Source organism: Saimiri boliviensis, chromosome 16 (assembly GCF_048565385.1).
Source record: "Saimiri boliviensis isolate mSaiBol1 chromosome 16, mSaiBol1.pri, whole genome shotgun sequence".
In the NCBI taxonomy this organism is placed as follows: Eukaryota; Metazoa; Chordata; class Mammalia; order Primates; family Cebidae; genus Saimiri; species Saimiri boliviensis.
The window spans coordinates 71,429,195-71,449,627 of record NC_133464.1 but is presented as its reverse complement, the minus strand read 5'-3'; the positions used below and the strand labels follow the sequence as shown (position 1 = coordinate 71,449,627).

Genomic DNA, 20,433 nt, shown 5'->3' with positions numbered 1-20,433 from the left:
TGTGAAAAGGGGAAGGAAGAGCAGGATGGATTTTATATTGTGGTCTGACTTCCAGCTTAGCTGCAGTAGAATGGAGCATCAGACAATTTTATAACACTTTTGACTTCAATCCCTGACTCCCAGAAAGCATCTCTGGAGTTGCTGAGAGCCTGGGGAATCTCACTGCCCTGAAGAGAAGAACATAGACCTGGCTGCCTTCATCAGCTGCTGATTGTGGAGGCCTAGGGCTTTGAGTGAACAAAGGTGGTAGGCAGGTGGCAGTTACAGCAGGCCTTGGGCAAGACCCAGTGCTGTGCTGGCTTCAGGTCTGATTTAACACAGGCCAGTGCTGCTGGCCACAGAAGTGCCTTCATAACCGTACCCCCAGTTCTAGCTAGCTCAGCTCAGAAAGAGAGAGACTCTATTTGTTTAGCAGAAAGTAGGGGAAAAGAATAACAGTATCTTCCTGGCAATCCAGAGAATTATTCCAGATCTTATTAAAGACCACAAAGGCAGGGCATCTATGAGTTTGCAAAAATCTCAGTGATATTGGACTTGTGGCCCAAGTTCCTATGAATAGCTGGAAAGCCTTCTCAAGAAGGATAGGCACAAACAAGTCTGGACTGTGAAGACTGCAATGAACACCTAACTGTTCAATGGCCAGACAGCAAAGAACATCTATAAGCATCAAGAATATCCAGGAAAATAAATGATCTCAACAAGTGAAATAAATAAGTCATTGGGGACCAATGCTGGAGAAACAGAAACATGTGACCCTTCCTACAGAGAACTCAACATAGTTGTTTTGAAGAAACTCAAAGAAATTCCAGATAACACAGAGAGGGAATTCAGAATTTAATCATATAAATTTAACAAAGAGGTTGAAATAATTAAAAATGAATCAAGCAGAAATTCTAGAGTTAAAAAGGTAATTGACATACTCAAAAATGTATCAGAGTAACTTAAGAGCAGAATTGATCAAGCAGATGGTGAGGTTAAGAACAGGCTATTTGAAAATACACAGTCAGCGAAGACAAAAGGAAAAATAATAAATAAATGAAATATGCCTATAAGATCTTAAAAATAGCTTCAAAAGGGTAAATCTTATAGATATTGGCCTTAAAAAGGAGAGAGAGAAAGAGATAGGGATAGAAAGTATATTCAAAGGGATTATATCAAAGAATTTCCCAATCCTCAAGAAAGATATTAACATTCAAGTAAAAGAAGGTTATAGAACACCAAACAGATTTAACCCAAAGACAACTACTTCAAAACATTTAATAATCAAATTCCCAAAAGTCAAGGATAAAGAAATTATCTTAAGAGAAGCAAGAGAAAAGAAACAAAAAACATACATGTGAGTTCCAGTATGTCTGGAAGAAGACTTTTCAGTGAAAACCTTATATGCCAAGAAAAAGTGACATAACTTATTTATAGTACTGAAGGAAAGAAAAATAGAATAGTATATCCAGCAAAACTATCCTTCAAACTTAAATGATAAGTAAGGACTTTCCCAGACAAACAAAAGCTGAGGTATTTTATCAACACCAGACCTATCCTACAAGAAATGTAAAAGAAAATTCTTTAAAATAAAAAAGGTGTTAATGAGCAAGAAGAAATCATGACTTCCAGACATCATGACTTCCAGAGAGTCAAAACTAATTGGTAATAAATAGTAAGCACACAGTAAAACACAGAACACCATAACACTGCAAACTTGATGTGTAAAGGTCTCTTTAAGTAGAAACACAAATAATGAAATATTCAAAAATAGTAACTATGACAAATTTTACAAGACATAGATGGTATAATATAAAGGGAAACAACAGAAAGTTAAAAAGCAGAGGGATGATGTTAAGTGTAGAGTTTTTATTAGTTTTTCTTTAGTTTGTTTGTTTATGCAATCAGTGTTAAGTTGTAATCAATTTAAAATATGAGATTATAAGATAGTATTTGCAAGCCTCATGGTAATTTAAAATTGAAAATCACATAACATACACCCCCAGAATACAAAGCAAAAATTTAAATCATAACACCACAGGAAATTACCTTCGTGGAAAGAAGACAGTAAAAAAGGAAGCAAATACCACAAAACAATCAGAAAACAAATAACAAAGTGGCAAGAGTAAGTATCTCATACAAGTGTTAACCAAGCCTGATCCTGTTTAGCTTCTAAGATTAGATGAGATCAGGCACATTCAGGGTGATATGTCTGTAGAGTTAGTCTCTATTTATCAATAATAACCTTGAATGTAAATGGAATAGCTTTCCAATCAAAAAACACAGAATGGCTGAATGAATAAAAAAAATAAAACCCTATGATCTGCTGCCTACAAGAAACACACTTTACCTATAAGATACACATAGACTGAAAATAAAGGGATGAAAAAAAATTACATGCCAATGGAAATTTTTATAAAACAAGCAGGAGTAGCCACACACACACACACACACACACACACACACACACACACACATATATATATATATATATATATATATATATATATATATATATATAAAACAGAGATTTCAAGACAAAAACTGAAAGAAGAGATAAAGAAGGTCATTATATAATATTAAGGGAGTCAATCCAGCAATAGGGTATAATGACTGTACATATATATATATATATATATATATATATATATATCCACCTAATTCTAGACCACCCAGGTAGAAAAAGTATATATTAGAGCTAAAGAGAGAAATAGACCTCCATACAATCACAGCTGAAGACTTCAGTGTCCCACTTTTAGCATTGTACAGATCTCCCAGACAGAATATCAATAAAAAAATTGAACTTAATCTGTGCTATAGGACAAATATACTTAATAGATATTTATAGAACATTTCATCCCAAATCTGCAGAATACACATTCCTTGCTTCAGCCCGTGGATCATTTTCAGGAACAGATCATATGTTAAGTCACAACACAAGTCTTAAAACATTAAAAAAATTAAGGTAACATCAAGCATCTTCATTCATCACAGTGGAATAAAACTGCAAATCAATAACAGGAGGAATTTTGGAAATGATACAAACACATGGAAATTAAATAATGTGCTCCTGAATGACCAGTGCATCAATAAAGAAATTAAGAAGAAAATTTAAAAATATCTTGAAACAAATTAAAATGAAAATACATTATACCAAAACCATATGGGATACAGCAAAAGCAGTACTAAGAGGAAAATTTATAGCTGTAAATCCCTACCTCAAAAAGAGGAAAAATGTCCAATAAATGATTTAAGGATGCTTCTTACAGAACTAGAAAAGCAATAGCAAACAAAATCCAAAATTAGTAGAAAAAAAGAAATAATAAAGATCAGAGAAGATAAATGAAACTGAAATGAAGACAAAAATACAAAAGATCAGTGAAACTAAACGTTTGTTTTTTGAAAAGATATTCAAAATTGACAAACCTCTAGCCAGGCTAAGAGAGAAGATCCCAATAAATATATTTAGAAATGGAGGGCCGGGCGCGGTGGCTCAAGCCTGTAATCCCAGCACTTTGGGAGGCGGAGGCGGGTGGATCACGAGGTCGAGAGATCGAGACCATCCTGGTCAACATGGTGAAACCCTGTCTCTACTAAAAATACTAAAAATTAGCTGTGCATGGTGGCGTGTGCCTGTAATCCCAGCTACTCAGGAGGCTGAGGCAGGAGAATTGCCTGAACCCGGGAGGCGGAGGTTGCGGTGAGCCAAGATCGCGCCATTGCACTCCAGCCTGGGCAACAAGAGCGAAACTCCCATCTCAAAAAAAAAAAAAAAAAAAAAAAAAAAAAAGAAATGGAGATGATGACATTACAATTGATATTGCAGACCATCCAAGGGATCATCAGTGGCTGTTATGACAACTATATGCCAATAAGTTGTAAAATCTAGAAGAAATGGTCAAATTCCTGGATACATACAACCTACCAAAATTGAACCATGAGCAAATGTAAAACCTGAACATACCAATAACAAGTAATGAGATCAAAACTGTAATAAAGTATCCCAGTAAAGGAAAGCCCAGGATCTGGCTTCACTGTTGAATTCTACCAAACATTTAATGAAGAGCTAATACCCATACTACTCAAACTATTCCAAAAAACTGAGGCAGAGGGAATACCTCCAAACTCATTCTACAAGGCTGGTATTACCCAGATACAAAACTAGACAAAGACACATTTAAAAAAAGAAAACTGCAGGCCAATATCTCTGATGAATATTGAGACAAAAATCCTCAACAAAATATGAGGAACCTGAATTAAACAATACATTAGAAAGGTGATTCATCATGACCATGTTGGATTTATCCCTGCAATGCAAGGAGGATTCAACATGCACAAATCAGTCAATATGATACATCGTATCAACAGCCTAGAGGATAAAAACCATATGATCATTTCAATGGATTCTGAAAAAGTATTTGATAAAATTCAACATCCTTCATAATAAAAACTCAAAAAATTGGGCATAGAAGCAATATACCTTCACATAATAAAAGACATATATGACAGACCCACAGCTAGTATCATACAAATGGGGAAGAATTAAGTGTTTCGACTAAGATCTGGAACATGACAAGGATGCCCACTTTCATAACTGTTACTCAACATAGTACCTAAGGACTACACCATAAAACTATTAGAATTGATAAACAAATTCAATAAACCTGCAGAATACAAAATTAACATACAAAAATGAGTAGCATTTCTATATGCCAACAATGAACAATCTGACAAAGAAATGAAAATGTAATCACATTTACAATAGCCACACATAAAATTAAATATCTATGAAATAACCAAGGAAATGAAAGATCCCTACAATTAAAACTATAAGATACGGATAAGAAATTAAAAAGGGCACCAAAAAGTGGACAGATATTTTATTTTAATGGATTGAAACAATCAATACTGTTAAAGTTTTTATATTACCCAAAGAAATCTACAGATTCAATGCAGTCTCTTTCAAAATACCAATGACATTTTTCACAGAAAAAGAAAAATATCTGAAATGTACATGCAACCACAAAGACCCAGAATTGCCAAAGCTATCCCAAGCAAAAAGAACAAAACTGGAGGAATCACACTACTGACTTTGTAATGCTTTAGCAACCAAAACAACACGATACTGGCATAAAAACAGCCACTTAAACAAAGGGAATAGAATAGAGATCCCAGTAACCAATCTACACACCCACAGTGAAGTAATTTCCAACAAAGCTGCCAAGAACACACATTGGTGAAAGGACAGTCTCTTCAATAAATAACACTGGGAAACTGGATATCCATATGTAGAATGAAACTAGATCTTTATCTCTCATGATATACAAAAATCAAATCAATGTGGATTAAAAATTTAAACCTAAGACCTCAAACTTTGAAACCACTTCAAGAAAATATTAAAGAAATTCTTCAGACTATTTGTCTGGAAAAAAATGTTTTGAGCAATATCCCATAAGCACATACAACCAAAACAGAAATGGGCAAATGGGATCACCTCAAGTTAAAAAGCTTCTGCACAGCAAAGGAAACAACAAAGTAAAGAGGCAACCCAAAGAATAGGAGAAAGTATCTGCAAACTACCCATCTGACAAGGGATCAATAACTAGAATATATAAGAAGTTCAAGCAACTATAGTTAAAAATCTAATAATCTGATCAAAAATGAGCAAAAGATTTGAATAGATATTTCTCGGAAGACATACAAATGGAAAATAGGCAAATGAAAAGATGCCCAACATTATTGAACATCAGAGAAATGCAAATCAAAACTATGATGAGATATCACCTCACCCCAATTAAAATGGCTTTTATTCAAAAGACAGGCAATAACAAATGCTAGAGAGGATATGGAGAAGAGGGAACCCTCATACATTGTTGGTGGGAATGTACATTAATACAACCACTAGGAAGAACAGTTTGGAGATTCCTCAAAAACCTAAAAATGGAGCTACTGTATGATCCAGCAATTCCAGCAATCCCACTGCAGGGCATATACCCAAAATAAAAGGTGTTAATATATTGAAGAGATTATCTCCACTTCCATGTTTGTTTTAGTACTTTTCACAGTAGTCAAAATTTGTAAGCAACCTAAGTACCCCTCAACAGATGAAAGGATAAAGAAAATGTGGTACATATAAACAATGGAATACTATTCAGTCACAAAAAGAATGAGATCCTGTTATTTGCAACAACATGGAGGGAACTGGAGGTCATTATGTTAAGTGAAAGCACAGAAAGACAGCACAGAAAGACAAAGCAAGTCACGTGTTCTCACTTATTAGTGGGATATAAAAAATCAAAACAATTGAGCACATGGAGATAAAAGAGTACAAGGATGGTTACCAGAGACTGGTATGGGTAGTGGGGATTGAGGGGGGCAGGGAAGATTAATGAATACAAAAAATAGTTTGAAAGAATGAATACTATGTAGTATTTGATAGCACAACAGGGTGACTATAGTCAAAGTAATTTAATTCTACATTGAAAAATAACTAAAAGAGCATAAATAGATGGTTTGTAACACAAAAGATAAATGGTCAAGTGAACAGGTACCCCATTTTCCATGATGCGATTACTACTCATTGCATGCCTGCATCAAAATATCTCATGTACATACACCTACTATATACACAAAAAATTAAAAATAAAAAAATACAAGATGAATAAATAAATTACAAATAGGACATGGTGAAAAAAAGAGGATTCATAAATAGGAAGAAAGGGCTGTAAATAAAATATACAGATTGCAGCACAGAGAACAAAGATAAATGGAAAAAGCATTAAAAGAAAAAGTAAAGTATACCAGAACACGACATAGTATAAAATGGTATCTTTCTTTAGAGGTCTTGAGAAGGGAAAAAATGAAGGTCAAAGCTGTATCTAAAGAGATAGTGACCAAAATTTTTCTAAAACTAATGAAAGATAGGAAGCCATGTTTTAAAAATGGTCCAAATATAAAACAGTAGAAATAATAGGATACCATCTAGACACATGATTGTATGACCAATGAAAATAAAAGAGTAAGGGGAAACATAAAAACAAGCAAAAAGAAAACACGCATTACCCTCAAAGAACATCATCAGACTCACAGCCAACTTCTCAACAGAAATGGTGGAAGTTGAAAATCAATTGAACAGCATATTGAAAGTACTGAAAGAAGATAGATGAATTTCCAATCTGGAATACACTAACTAATAAAAGTAACTTTTAAAGTGAGGTTAAACTAAAACATTTTAATCATAGAAAAATAAATTCATTGTCAACATACACTGAATTATATACTAAGGAGAACTCAATCTGTCAAGATACATGGTGGTACTAAAAGGAATAGTTTCTTTAGATGACATCTAAAAGAAACGTCTGTGATACCTGTGATTATAAAAATTAAAAATAAAACTAAAATACAAACTAAAACACATTAATCATTATTTCTGAAAAAAAATAAAAAATTATCTATCCAGCTCAGGCTCCCCACCCCCACCCCCATGCACATGTGTTGGTGCATATAAATTATATATTTTTAAAAGATAAACATACTATCCTCCAACTTATTTCAACTTGCTTTAGGGTAAGAAGTAAAGACAAAAATAGCTCATCAAACATACAGATAAATATTTTGCATTGTTTTGTCTTACACTTGTATTTCTGGCAACTAGCAAACATTTTCAAAATACCATACTGCTAAGATTTTAGAAAAATGAACTGAAAGTACTTATGGCATGAATTAAAATTAAAATGTCAAACTTTTTAAAATAAACAATTAACTATGATTAACATCTTCAGTAATATATCAAGTATTTTGCTATTTTAGACAGGACATTTGAAATTACTTGCATGGTGAATATTTTTAGTATTTTTCCTTAGGATTATATTGAGCACTCATTTTAGTATAAAACACTCAACCCCACCACCAACCATGTTATAATATTACCTTCATAATGCCCTAGAGGGAATAATAGATCATTTTTCTTAAGCACAATAGACTAAAGTCAATGTGCCTTCTCCTGTACACAAAGGAGCAATGAAATCTCCTTTCTTAAAATCTTTTTGTTTAAGCCTTTCTTCATATAAAATTTTCTTAAATAGACTAGGAAGAAATGTCTATGTCCAACCTATGGAGAACAGAGACATCAGTAATAGAATTTCAGAAGGTATAATTCAATCAAGGTTGTCATTTCATTTAACCATAAAAACATGATCTTACCACAATTTTATAAATGTTCATAAATATGGATGTTCATCATATGCACCACCTACATATTGAAGTACCCTGCTATGGTTGAGGCAGCAGGGAATGTGAATTCATATACAGCAGCTCCTCTGTATATGAATAAAGCTCCTCAGCCTTAGTCCCAGATCCAATTAGACAACTGAAAATTCCCACTTGTAGGACTGATGGAGTGCAAGCAGTATATAGTATTGAAGTAACAAAGAGTATATGAAACTCTTTGAGCAGTCCAGGTCTTCAGTTAAATTATGTATCTATTTCATTTTATTTAAAATAATCAAGATAAATATCTGGCAGACTCAGAAACACTTGTAAAATCAACTGAATTCCAATGTATTTTATTAGAGAGTCTCATTAATTACATTAAGTATTTGATAATAATCCTTTTATATATCAAAGATGAGATCTCATTTTGATTCTCAAAAACAGAAGCATTAAAAGAAAGTAGCTTATCTTTTAAAAACTTTATTAAGATAAATTGAAATAATTAGGTTGTATGCTTCAGATATATTAGGTTATTCAAAAATTGATCATTCCAAGTGCTCAATTTGTTTGCTTTTTCTTAATTGGGTTGTATATTCATAGATGTTTATATTTTTTTAAAAAATCAGAAGCTAAACTGTTATAATTTTAAAAAATTTGCATTTGATGTTGCCAATAATTATTGTCATTAACTATTACTCTAAGAAGGGCAATTATCACTTTTTAATTATATACAATATTTCAATTACAACAATGTAGTAACTGGTAAGAAAGTACTTAAGTATATCAGCAAGTTCTGCTTTAAGTTCTGATTTTAGTGTTTCATTATTAAATACAATAGAATGTAAAGCAGTTCTTATTCTTCAGGTTAAAATTGTTGACATTTTTATATGCTGGAAAATATTTATTATAAATACTATTATAGTGAATTTTTAAAATTAAAACTTCTTTTATTCATGAAAGGGCAAAATCATTTGCTGGTTCCCTTTGTTCCAAGAACGTGCTGGAGTGTTAAATGAAAATGTGCAGTTCAGCTCCAAGTAGCTTGCACATTACAAATCAAAATGTTAAGCTGTGAGGTTAAAATGAACCAGATAAGCGAAGAACACTTTCCCCAGTGCCAACATTTCTTTTTATACAGCGCATGCAGAGGGACATATCTTTAAATATTCTGTCTCCTTCATTTTAGAGGCTCTCAGATGCTTAGAGGTAAGCACTGATTATTTCGCATGGTGACCTTCAGAAAGCAAAAAATTCTGACACCGTTAGTAGTCCTAGGAATGCAGGTTCCAATAATGGTTTTTTAAAAAATGATCAATGTATCTAGTCCAGTCTCTTTTTTGTTTTCAAGATTAAAGACAATGAGAAAGGTGGTCCATGTCTAGGTTTGCAGTAGGCTTAGCTGTAGACAGAGGAGCCCATGAGAAAACACTAACAGTGGGCCCTGAGAACTTCTAGATTTCTGTAAAATTGATCTGACCTTCTAAGAATCTCTTGAGCCCAGGTCTCTACTGTCTCAAGAGAGAGGCATACAGTGGTGAGAATCTAGGTTATTATATCCCTAACTCTGAAAGTGGCTTCTTAGGTTTGCTTCATTGGTTCCATGGGGGATAGGGCAACATGTGGCCGTAACACCAAAAATCCAACCAGACTTTGGAAAACAACTTCCCTCTTAAAATACATAGCCTCTGAATGGTAATTCAATAATATCTATGTATAAAAGTTAAACACCGTTTTTTTTTTTTTTTTTTTTTTTTTTTGAGACGGAATCTTGCTCTGTAGCCAGGCTGGAGGGCAATGGCACGATCTCGGCTCACTGCAACCTCTGCCTCCCAAGTTCAAGCATTTCTCCTGCCTCAGCCTCCTGAGTAGGCGGGACTACAGGCGTGCAACACCACGCCCAGCTTATATATATATATATATATATATATATATATATATATATATATATAGTATTTTAGTAGAGACGGGGTTTCACCATGTTGGCCAGAATGGTGGCTATCTCCTGACCTCGTGATCTGCCTGTCTCAGCGTCCCAAAGTGTTGGGATTACACGACTGAGCTACCATGCCAGCCTGAAAACATTGTTTTTAATAGTGTCAATAATGCTATTTAAATTTAACATGGATTTATAGTCAAAAAATTTTAGTCTTACTGTTATGGAAAACAATAATTAGTGGCAAAAAGGGTGTGTTTAGATCTCTCCCATCATGGCCCAAAGTTTTTGTTTTGTTTTGTTTTATCTTTTAAATACCAAGTATAGACTCTACTCATTGTAATATAATTGATGTTATTTATTTAATGAGCTCACAGTTGTCATGGGAAAGGAACCGGAAAAAATAAGTTTGCCAAATATCTTCGATAATATAGGACACTGGAGTATAAGAGGCTTATAAAAGACTTTTCTTGAAATATTAAAGAAAAATATGTGTATTATTCATCTCTGTATCCTCAGCATCTAGCAGAGTGACTGTTATGTATTAAGGCCTCAGTAAAGTGTATGCTTGTGTATGTGTATGTGTGTGTGTGTGTGTGTGTAGACAGAGAAATTCAGTCATGTGTAACATAACAACCTTTTGGTCAACAATGAACTGTATATATGATGGTGGGCCCATAAGATTAGAATGCTGTATTTTTACTGCATTTTTGCTATGTTTAAATATACAAATACCTACCATTGTATATTTACAATTGCTCACAGTATTCACTATAGCAGCATGCTATACAGGTTTGTAGCCTAGGAGCAATAGGCTATTTCACATAGCCTAGGTATGTAGTAGGCTATACCACCTAGGCTTGTGTAAGTACACTCTGTGATGTTCATCCAATGATGAAATTGCCTAATGATATACTTCTCAGGACATATTTGATGTATGACTGCATGATCGTATAGCAAGATTTAGGGGGCCTACTTAGAAACATACTTTTAAATAAGATGACCTTCCAAGTCCTTCATTGCAAATCTAACCATTTTATAGGGACACTGACATAATTGCAAACAAATCCTGTTGTCCTTCATCCATTATTCTACACTATTTAATAACAATTTGTGTCTCACACTCAGAAGCAGTCTTCCACTCATTATTACTTGTTATTTACTGTGATTACGTATATGTATCTGTGTGTTTACAAACACATACGTATATGTATGTTGTATACACATATATATTATATCCCTATACATATTGGGCTCAAGATGAAATTAAGGAAGACCCAACTCTGCTTGTCAAACTACAACTGCCACAAAAGGGCATTCCTTTAAAGTGTGGCCTCAACGTGATTCAGCGTTTGCAGCTTCACTCTACCTTACAATGAAAGGGATCTTTACATAAAAAGATACTCATGCTGTCACAAATATTAAAGATGATTGTACATAAAGCATGATAGATTATCTGTTTTTCACCTAATGTACTCTATGCCCATCTTCTCATCCCTCCATTGTATTTTGGGGGATTCATATTGGTGTATGATCAACTACTTGAATGACCAGTGTATTAATTTAAAGAGGTTGAGCATAGCAACTGACTGACCAATTCAATCATCTATGCATTCGTTTATTTCACTCATCTATTCAAAATGCACATAGTCAGAACTACTATACTAATTCTGTGGAAATAAAAATTACAATGCTATGTATTATGAACTATGATCCTGGTATACATACTGTGTTATTTCTCCACTATTATTTAGAGGTGAAATGCATTAAAAATGTAGCAGAGTATCTGAACACTCTTCATAATCTTGATTTGTAAAAATTGTATTCTCAATGAAGTAGAATGAAAAGAATTAAAAGAAAATCCTCATGCCACCCACAGTGGGACATCATGTACTGTCAAGTCTTTGAAATGCACTCTCAACTTACTTTCCAAATATCATCACTCCAAAGAAGTCTCTGGCTTTCTTTAGTTCAGTAAGCATTCCTAAGAAACACTTGTATCTGTCCTCTTTCAACTCTAACTACTCTTCTCATAGTGTAATGGAACAAAAGCCCTTCTTTAAGAATTCTGGCACAGTGCCACTTAAACTGAAACACATTAATAACTGGTTATATAAATCCTATAAAAATGAGCATTATAGAGTAAGTAGTTGACTAAAAGTTATGTTTATTGGACAATGGTAAATTATTTTTGTAACATAAGAAATAATATATTCAATATAGTGTATAAGTGCAATATCACAACTGGCATCATTATATAAACAAGTAAATATGCTAAAATTTAGCCAAGTATAGATTATGAAAGTATAAAATACATTAATTATATCAATTATGATGCACAGTATTTATGGCACTCAAATTCAGTTACAAACTCACAAAGTTTTAAAAATCCTCTGGCTTTCTATAAAAAATTTACTGTCAAGATTTGGAGACAGACCTGTACCCACCTGCAAGACAGAATATAATGTGCTCTTTGCTTGTATTTATATTTGGGACATCTGGAGAAATGAAGGAAACTTTCAAGGAGACAGTCATACTGGCTTTAACTAGGCCCTAACTAGGCTTTAGTGTCTGAAGAACATTTTTACAGAAACAAAAAGGTAGAAGTTACTCTATACAGAGTGAGTTTTGCCAGAAAATGCAACAAAAAATGAAAAGCTTACCCATGTGCCATTCATCTGTTCATTCAATGATTCATTTACCAATATTCAAAAAATATCTACTAAATGGATAAGATTTTAGTGATAATTTTTTGATGATATGATATATATTCAAAGAAATTATTCCCTCAACCTGTGTCAATAGGTTTTGGACACAATCCTGTCAGTTCAAATGCATATATATATATATATATATATATATTATTTTTTAGTAATTATCATGACAAATTTTTTAAGATTTGGCACCAGCTAATAGATGACTTTTGGGATGCGTGAATGAGAGCTCCTCTCAAATACCAAGGGACATTAAAATTATTAGAAAATTAGAATTTCAGATAAATCTAAAACAAATACACTTGTCTAGAAATGTTATATAGCATTGGTAAGCTGCAGTATAAACCTAATATGTCTTAACCTGACTTTTTTCTAATAAACGAAGTCATTTTATTACCAGCCTACAGATGTTGTAAAGCTTGGAATGACAACTTTTTATTTATAAATTATAAGCTCCTGAGTATTTCTTAAAAATATATAATCTTGAACTTTGTTTATGACAACAAACCTTTTATTTTTATTTTTTACATATATCAGATTTACATTTAAGAATAAAAAAGGAAGTCATTTTGAGATCATGCTACTCAAGCTAAGTAGCTTATCTTTGGCTCTGCTTCAAAACTGATGGAACTTTAACAGACTATTGTTTCGAATTCCATCCCCATGATGGGAACTGTTGTTTATGTCCCAATGTCATAATATTTTTAAAATTCAATAAATAAATAAGTGAAGAATACAATGAATTTATGAACCTTGTTAAAAGAATATTTATTTTATTTTGGAAACCACAGGATTTAAGTAAAAAAGAGTATAGGCTTTACTATCAGGTAGACATAGTTCGATTCAACCCAAATTTAATTGGGAATTTGTTTCTATCTAGTTACAATGAAGAATTGATTTAGAACTATCTTTTTTCCTCATGTTTTCTAACTATCAGGTAGACGTAGTACCTGATAGTAAAGAAATCTGATATATTTCAAATCCTGCTTTACCACAAAGCAATTTTGTGATTTTCATAAATTTCATCTTTCTCGAGTTGTTAAAATGTGATAATAATACTTCAGTTTCAAGGTAGATGTGAAGATAACGATGAAAAATAGCTTTCTTTTTCAAAGTTTCTTGCATAGTGCTAAGTGTACATTAAGTTCTCATAAATATTGACCCATTTTCTCTCTTTTCTTTTTACACAATAGGTCCTCTTTCTGGTAAATTTCAGCTCTTGGTAGTATTTGTTCAAAGTTATTACTTAACAGTGTCTTTTTCAACATATTTCAAAATCTAACAGCAAACTACAGACAGAATGTAATTCATGAAAAGCTGATTCATTTACTGCACTGCCATTAAAAGAATGCAGTGTGCTAGATAAAGCTATCAAGGCATGTTTTTAAATTAATGTTTTAACATGTCTTATTTTATATGTAACACTGTGCCCCTGTGTCATCTGGTGTCTCTAAAGAAGCCATTATTCTCTGGCTATATTTTTAAAAAGAGAGTGAAAACATACACTAGTATTAAGGGATATCACATACAGTTTAGTTACAATAGTAGATCAAGTTCTGAAACCATTTCTTTCTTATCGTACTAAAATTAAACAACTTTCATGGGGGTAATTTAGATTTTTTAAACATTTAAGTACATCACTTAATTTGGTAAATAGTTCATGAAACAACATGGTTTTGAATTAATACATTTTCAATGTGCATGTCCTTCCTTAATTTTCAGTTTCCCAAATAAATGGTTTCTTTTCCTAAGTATTTTTTGCATCACAAAGTTATTTTGGTAATACTAATGTTCTCAAAAGTTAGGTCTATATTTGTGCTGATTAAAAAGACACAGCCATGATATTATATCCCTGATCAAAATATTCTCAAATCTCTTAAACTATTGAGGTGTCAATGCCCCTGGAAGAGTTGGAAATAGAAAACATGAGGAGGAAGATAGTTCTAACTCAACTCTTCATCGTGACTAGGTAGAAACAAATTTTCAATTAAACTTGGGTTGAATCAAACCAGTTTTAGCATTTATTTTAGTGGGGGAGATAGGGTATAAATTGGGTGAAAAGGCTAAGTTTTTATTTTGAGTTGTCTCCTCAACCTCATTTTTAATGAGAACCAAATAATCATGGTGGGGTTTCCATAGATATGAGAGGTCAAAAACACTGCTTTCAATTGAGTCCCGGCAATTCAATTTATAAAGTCGAAGTGCGCATTAGAATTTGATTTCATAAAATATATGACAATAATGGTTTTGGAAAAAAGGAAATTTAATTGTTTATTATATTTTCCCTTTACCCGACATTATTTTCAAAAACACAACAATCACATTTTCATAAAATATTCAGTCCCTAATTTTATAGTCCGAGCTACTGCTTAGTACTTCTCATATCTATATTTACTTATAGATCTATATTAACTCTAAGCACTGATAATTACAATATTTACTATTGAACAAATGTGTGCATATCTTTATTTTTGTTCCAACACATGCATCGATCAGAAAAGAGATGCAATTTCAGTTTTCAGCTGCTAAATATAATGCCGATCATCTGTATTGCCATAAATAATTCTGGCAATTAAACATGTAGGTATAAAAATATATTTCCAAAAATATATGTTTGAAAGTATTTTTAATTCAGTGGGGTTAAAATCAGTGCATCTTAAAGGACTTGTCATATTTCAATATAAATGTAATCATGTTTATAATAGGGTATGCTGATAGCATTTGACTAAATGATCAGATATGTTTATTTGAAATCATAAAAGAAAAATTAAAATAATGATTGTCATTGTTTCTTTCACCTACAGTTCAGAAACAGCAATCTTTCTAAGCTTAGTTATTACAGTGAAGTTTTTAATAACATCTAGTTCACAAAAATATTGATAGACATAGCCAACCAAATATTGAAAAATAGACAATCTAACTTCCAGATTCCTTACCAATTAAAATGATGTAATAGTTTATAAACATAGTCGTTTTTAAAAAATTTATTTAGCTTTCATTTTTTTTAAATGAGATGTTAAAACAGGTAACTTTTCAGTCCTATAGATGGCTGTAGTTCTCCATGGAACATAAGTTAGAAAGAAAGTTTGAAATGTATGTATAGAATAAGACATTAAAATTTCCTCTAATGAAAAAGAATACAAGCATTGCTTGTTATTTCCTATTAATACAAAGTATGAATTGATTAAGGTTATTTTATATGGAAAGTTATTTGGTCTCTTACTAGTTAATAACTAAAATGGCTATAAAATTCATATAGAACTTTAACTTGTCATAGATTTATTTATGCATTTTTATATTGACCTTTTGGAAACAAGCATCACAGAAAAATAAATAATATAAAAATTACAAAATTGTAAAGCTTATAAGTAATGGAAATCTATTCCAACTCATGTATCTTTCAGAATGATTAGTAAGCAAGTAAATTGAAATTGATCTTACTGCTTTTTTTCCCCCCTTAAACGATTAAGGAGGATATTTTCTGGACAATAGTGTCCAGGTGAATAAAGGTAGGATTACAAATGTAAGTTTAAATAGCAAACCCAACACAAAGATGAAGATTTCAACATTTTAACATCTCCACCCACTCTTACTCTCAATGTCTAATTCAGAGCTTTACCAAAAATACCCCCAAACCCAAAACACTCTCCAGTAAACTGTTCTTAAAGAATTTGTAATATTCTTTGTGTTGTGATTATGTACTGTGAAAGGCAGAAATTATATGAGTCCTGAGAGGTGGTGTTTTATTAAAACTGAAAAAGTTTTACAAGTTTGTCTAATTTTTTTTTCTTAATAAAACAGCTAAAGCTTCCTTCTGTCTCCTCCCACTCCTTTGGCTTGGTGCTTACTCTTTAAGCAACTTGCTTCATTTTTTAGCTATGGAATTTCACTGGGAAGGGCCTCCCTAAGAAACCATGTGAACCGGGATACACCATAGTGGATACACCATAGTGAATGCAGGCAGACAGGATAAGAAATCCCTTTCCTCAGCTTTCCCAAACCCTCAATGCCTTTCCAGTATTCTCTTGTTTCTAGTCACAAAAGGCAGCTGAGTTCACAGCTGGAACAAGTTGTGCAGTGAACCCTAGTGATTTACCCAAGTAGCAAACAGGGTCATTGGCTTAATTGGAATCTCGGTGGCCAGGCACACTAAGAATCACTAGCCTAGGTCGAGCGACACGGAAAAAGTGTTTCTGTTTCTTGACAGCGAATGAAAATGACGCAGAATGTATCGATCGGTAGATTATTGATCTCTTTCCTTCCTTCGTTCTCCCACTTTACGAGCCGGAGAGCCAAGATCTCACTTCTGTGCACCCAGGTGCCCCCGAGATCTCCATTTTCCCCAAATGCATAAAAGGCTAAAAAACGGCCACATTCCCCAGCACCACGACGTGGCTACAGCTCCTTTGTTTACCATATAAGTCACACCGGGGGTTCACTCCTCGCCCTCCCCCCTGCTTTAAAGCCGGGTGCGGTGGAAGACTGAGGAGCACCCCCAAACTCCCGCTCAGCCCGAGTCAAGCACTGAAAGCTTCACAGATTTTTTTCCTGAGCCTCGAAGAGAAACCATGCAGTCAGAACCTTTTGAACTCATAATCCCCCAGGGATGTCCGTCTCCCAGAAGAGAGCCGGCTTCCCAGGCAGCTTAGGAAACTTAACCGAGATCCCAGAAAGAAGGTGAGGTGCAGCTCCGGGCGAACGGAGCTCCGAGGCGACATCCTCTTTACCTGCAAAGTTGCAATCTTCGGGCTGAAGTGATGGGATCCGAGGACGGACGGCGCGGGTGCTGTGCGGGGTGAAAGCACGCCCGGCAAATTCCGATGGAATTCCCTTAGTCGCTGCCGAGTTTTGGAGCATTCCAAGGAAAACGCATGAAGCTGGAGCCCACGCAGCTGGCACCGAACTGGGCGGAGTGAGGATGCTCTGAAAGCGAAGCCATGGGAGGCGGGGGAGGGGCGGGCCGGGAGGGGAAGGTGAACGCCAGTGGGGGAGAACCTCTCCCACCCACCCCCGCTCTCGCCGATCCCTCTGGATAAAGTTAAGAGTTCCCACGGCTGACAGCGGATGAGCCCAGAGAAAGGCAGCCCCCCCTCCGTCCCCGGCGGCTCCCGGGCTCTGGGTGCGCACAGACCTCGCTGGAAAGGGATAGTCCGGGAAGATGCGCGTCCCACGCACCACACTGCTTGGAGGTGGAGGGGACCCGCGCGCGGGCAGGTCCCCAGCTCGGCTACCCTCGAAGAGCTTCCACCCACTGGGCCAACTGCTTGAGGTCAGCCAGTGGGTAGGGGAGCTCACCGCCAGCCAGCCGTCATCCAGCCAAGTCGGTGGCGAGAATCTACCCTGTGGTCCTGGATGCAAGCCAGACACACCTCCAGGCTTCGGGCGGGCTCTGCAGGCGTGTTGGACTTAGTGCGCTCCGACACCCAGCTTTTGAATGAATGCCCTGCTCCCAGCTCGGTAAACAAGCACCCATGCGGCCCGCTGCCCGACTGGAAAAAAGTAGACCCCTGCAACTCTCAAAGCTTCTCCCACTCCGGTTTCTCTTGGCGCCTGGCACCCTCTTTCCTGTCCTCAAGGTGTCAGACTTCCCCTGCAAGAGCTGGAGGATGCGGCTTGCCACTAGTGTCAACAATTGAAACAGTCGCAATGAATAAATGATGAGCCACCGCGTTTCAACCTCCCTCCCCACCCCCAGCTTGGTCTTTCCAAAAGGCATAGGAAATCAGCAAGTTTTCACCAAATATACCAAAATCCTAAGACGCGAGCCAGCCTAGGGGTACAAGGTTCTGGCAGCCGCAGGTGATGATGTGCGAGTATGTGCGTGCGTGCGTGCGTGTGTGTGTGTGTGTGTGTGTGTGTGTGTATTACTAGTACCAGCTTACTGAAATTGAGATTTCAAGATAAAGGTTGTCTCTTGGCTAATGTCTTTGGTGTTCACATGTGAAAATAAGATTAAAGTGCAGAGAGGAATACAGACACACACCACACATACACACACACTATTGGCAAAGTTGGCAATAACTCTTGCTGTAACTGCAGTACGGTGATTCCCAGCTTGGAGGCTTGGCTGGTTGTGACCCCATGACCCAGAGAAAGAGAGTTCATGTGTAAGACAGAGAGTGGAGCCCTTGAGGAATCCTAGCTGGCAATTACCCTCCTCGAGACTTTGTTTCTATCTGATTTCCTTTATTTTCTGAAAGCCCTGAGGTTAGCTGCTAGTCTCTGATTGAATCCCAGCAGATGCCTGATCCAGCTTCCAGTTTGTGCAACAGATAAGGAACAACGGTTTCCCCCTGTCCCAGCCGCGTTGTTACAGCTGGGATGCTGTGCTGTGCGGACTGGAAGGAGGACCAGTTTCTTCCCATAGAATATTCCCAAGGAATATAAACCAACAAACTGGCTTCTATATTCAGACTCTAAAGCACAAAATTAAAGAATTTCCTTTTTTATCTTCCCTTACCCACTTCATAGTTCACATGAATTGAGGTTTTTGTAAATAGTTCTCAAATGAGTAAAGAGGATATTACCAGAGATCACACTGGGGTGACTATGCATACTGATTTTTTTTTCTTTTAAGTCACTTTACTGATTTGTTAATTTGTCTTTCTCCCTGCCTAACTGCTCCTCTATTGGTTTATTCCCAGCTCAGCTAGACCCCTATTCTAAATTTCTGGGAGCACTACTTCCAGTCCTTCCCAAAATACTGAGGTACATTGAGATAAGCCTGGTTCCTACAATGCCTCTGCAGTAAACAAAGGAGAGAACAAAAGGCTTTTTTCCTTCCCTGAATCTCTTTTTACTATTTGCTGTAAGAAGAATACATTGACATGTTTAAACAGTTATTTATTTTTCCTCACATTAAATGATGGCTTTTAAAAATATGCAAAATGCATCTGTCAATAGACAAGGTAATAACTTCATAATAAATTCAAGTCCACTTTCTAATAAGAGAGGGGTCACTATATATATATATATATATATATATATATATATATATATATATATGGGAGGGGTGACTATATATATATGTGTGTATATATATATGTGCGTGTGTATATATATATATATATATTTCTCTGAAATTCTATGTCGTTTAATGTAACTATAAGTATTTTTGTGACATTTATTGACACTGTTTCTTCTCAGCCTGAAAAACAATGCCACATACTGTGTTTGAGTTTATATCTTTGAGATAAACCCTTGGGAGATAGAATTCCACGTACTGTGATGAGTATAGATCTTTTTAATGCATTTTAAAATACATGCAAAAGAAAAGCTGATCAGTTACAAATTTGCCCATTGTTTAGAAATTATGAACTTTACTTTGCAACCTTAGCATCTGTACCAGATTAAATGCTCCTGCCACTCTAAGGATTTGTTCTTAATAGCAAATGTCATATCTGTCATGATGTCGGTGAAGAGATATTTTACCAATTTCCCCTAATTTGTAATGTTTTCCCATAAAAGATGCCTATGAAACTGCAATAAATACATAATAGAAAAGAACATCAAGGACAGGATTATGTAAGTCAGCCATCTGAGCAGGCTGTGTTCCCATGGAAAGAAGAATTTGTATTGATCACTGAGCCTCCTTTT

At 35.1% G+C, this 20,433-nt stretch overlaps 1 protein-coding gene and 1 long non-coding RNA gene across 2 annotated transcripts in view; one reads left to right on the top strand and one right to left on the bottom strand.

The window, feature by feature from the left end:
- TRPC4 (transient receptor potential cation channel subfamily C member 4) overlaps positions 1 to 17,650 on the bottom strand; it is a 203,736-nt gene extending 186,086 nt beyond the window's left edge. The window contains exon 1 of the mRNA XM_003934403.3: positions 17,565 to 17,650. The gene's annotated coding sequence lies outside the window, so the exon portion shown is untranslated. The remainder of the gene's footprint in view (positions 1 to 17,564) is intronic.
- LOC141581658 (uncharacterized) overlaps positions 1 to 20,433 on the top strand; it is a 772,188-nt gene that overhangs the window by 699,082 nt on the left and 52,673 nt on the right. The gene's annotated exons all lie outside the window — the stretch shown is intronic.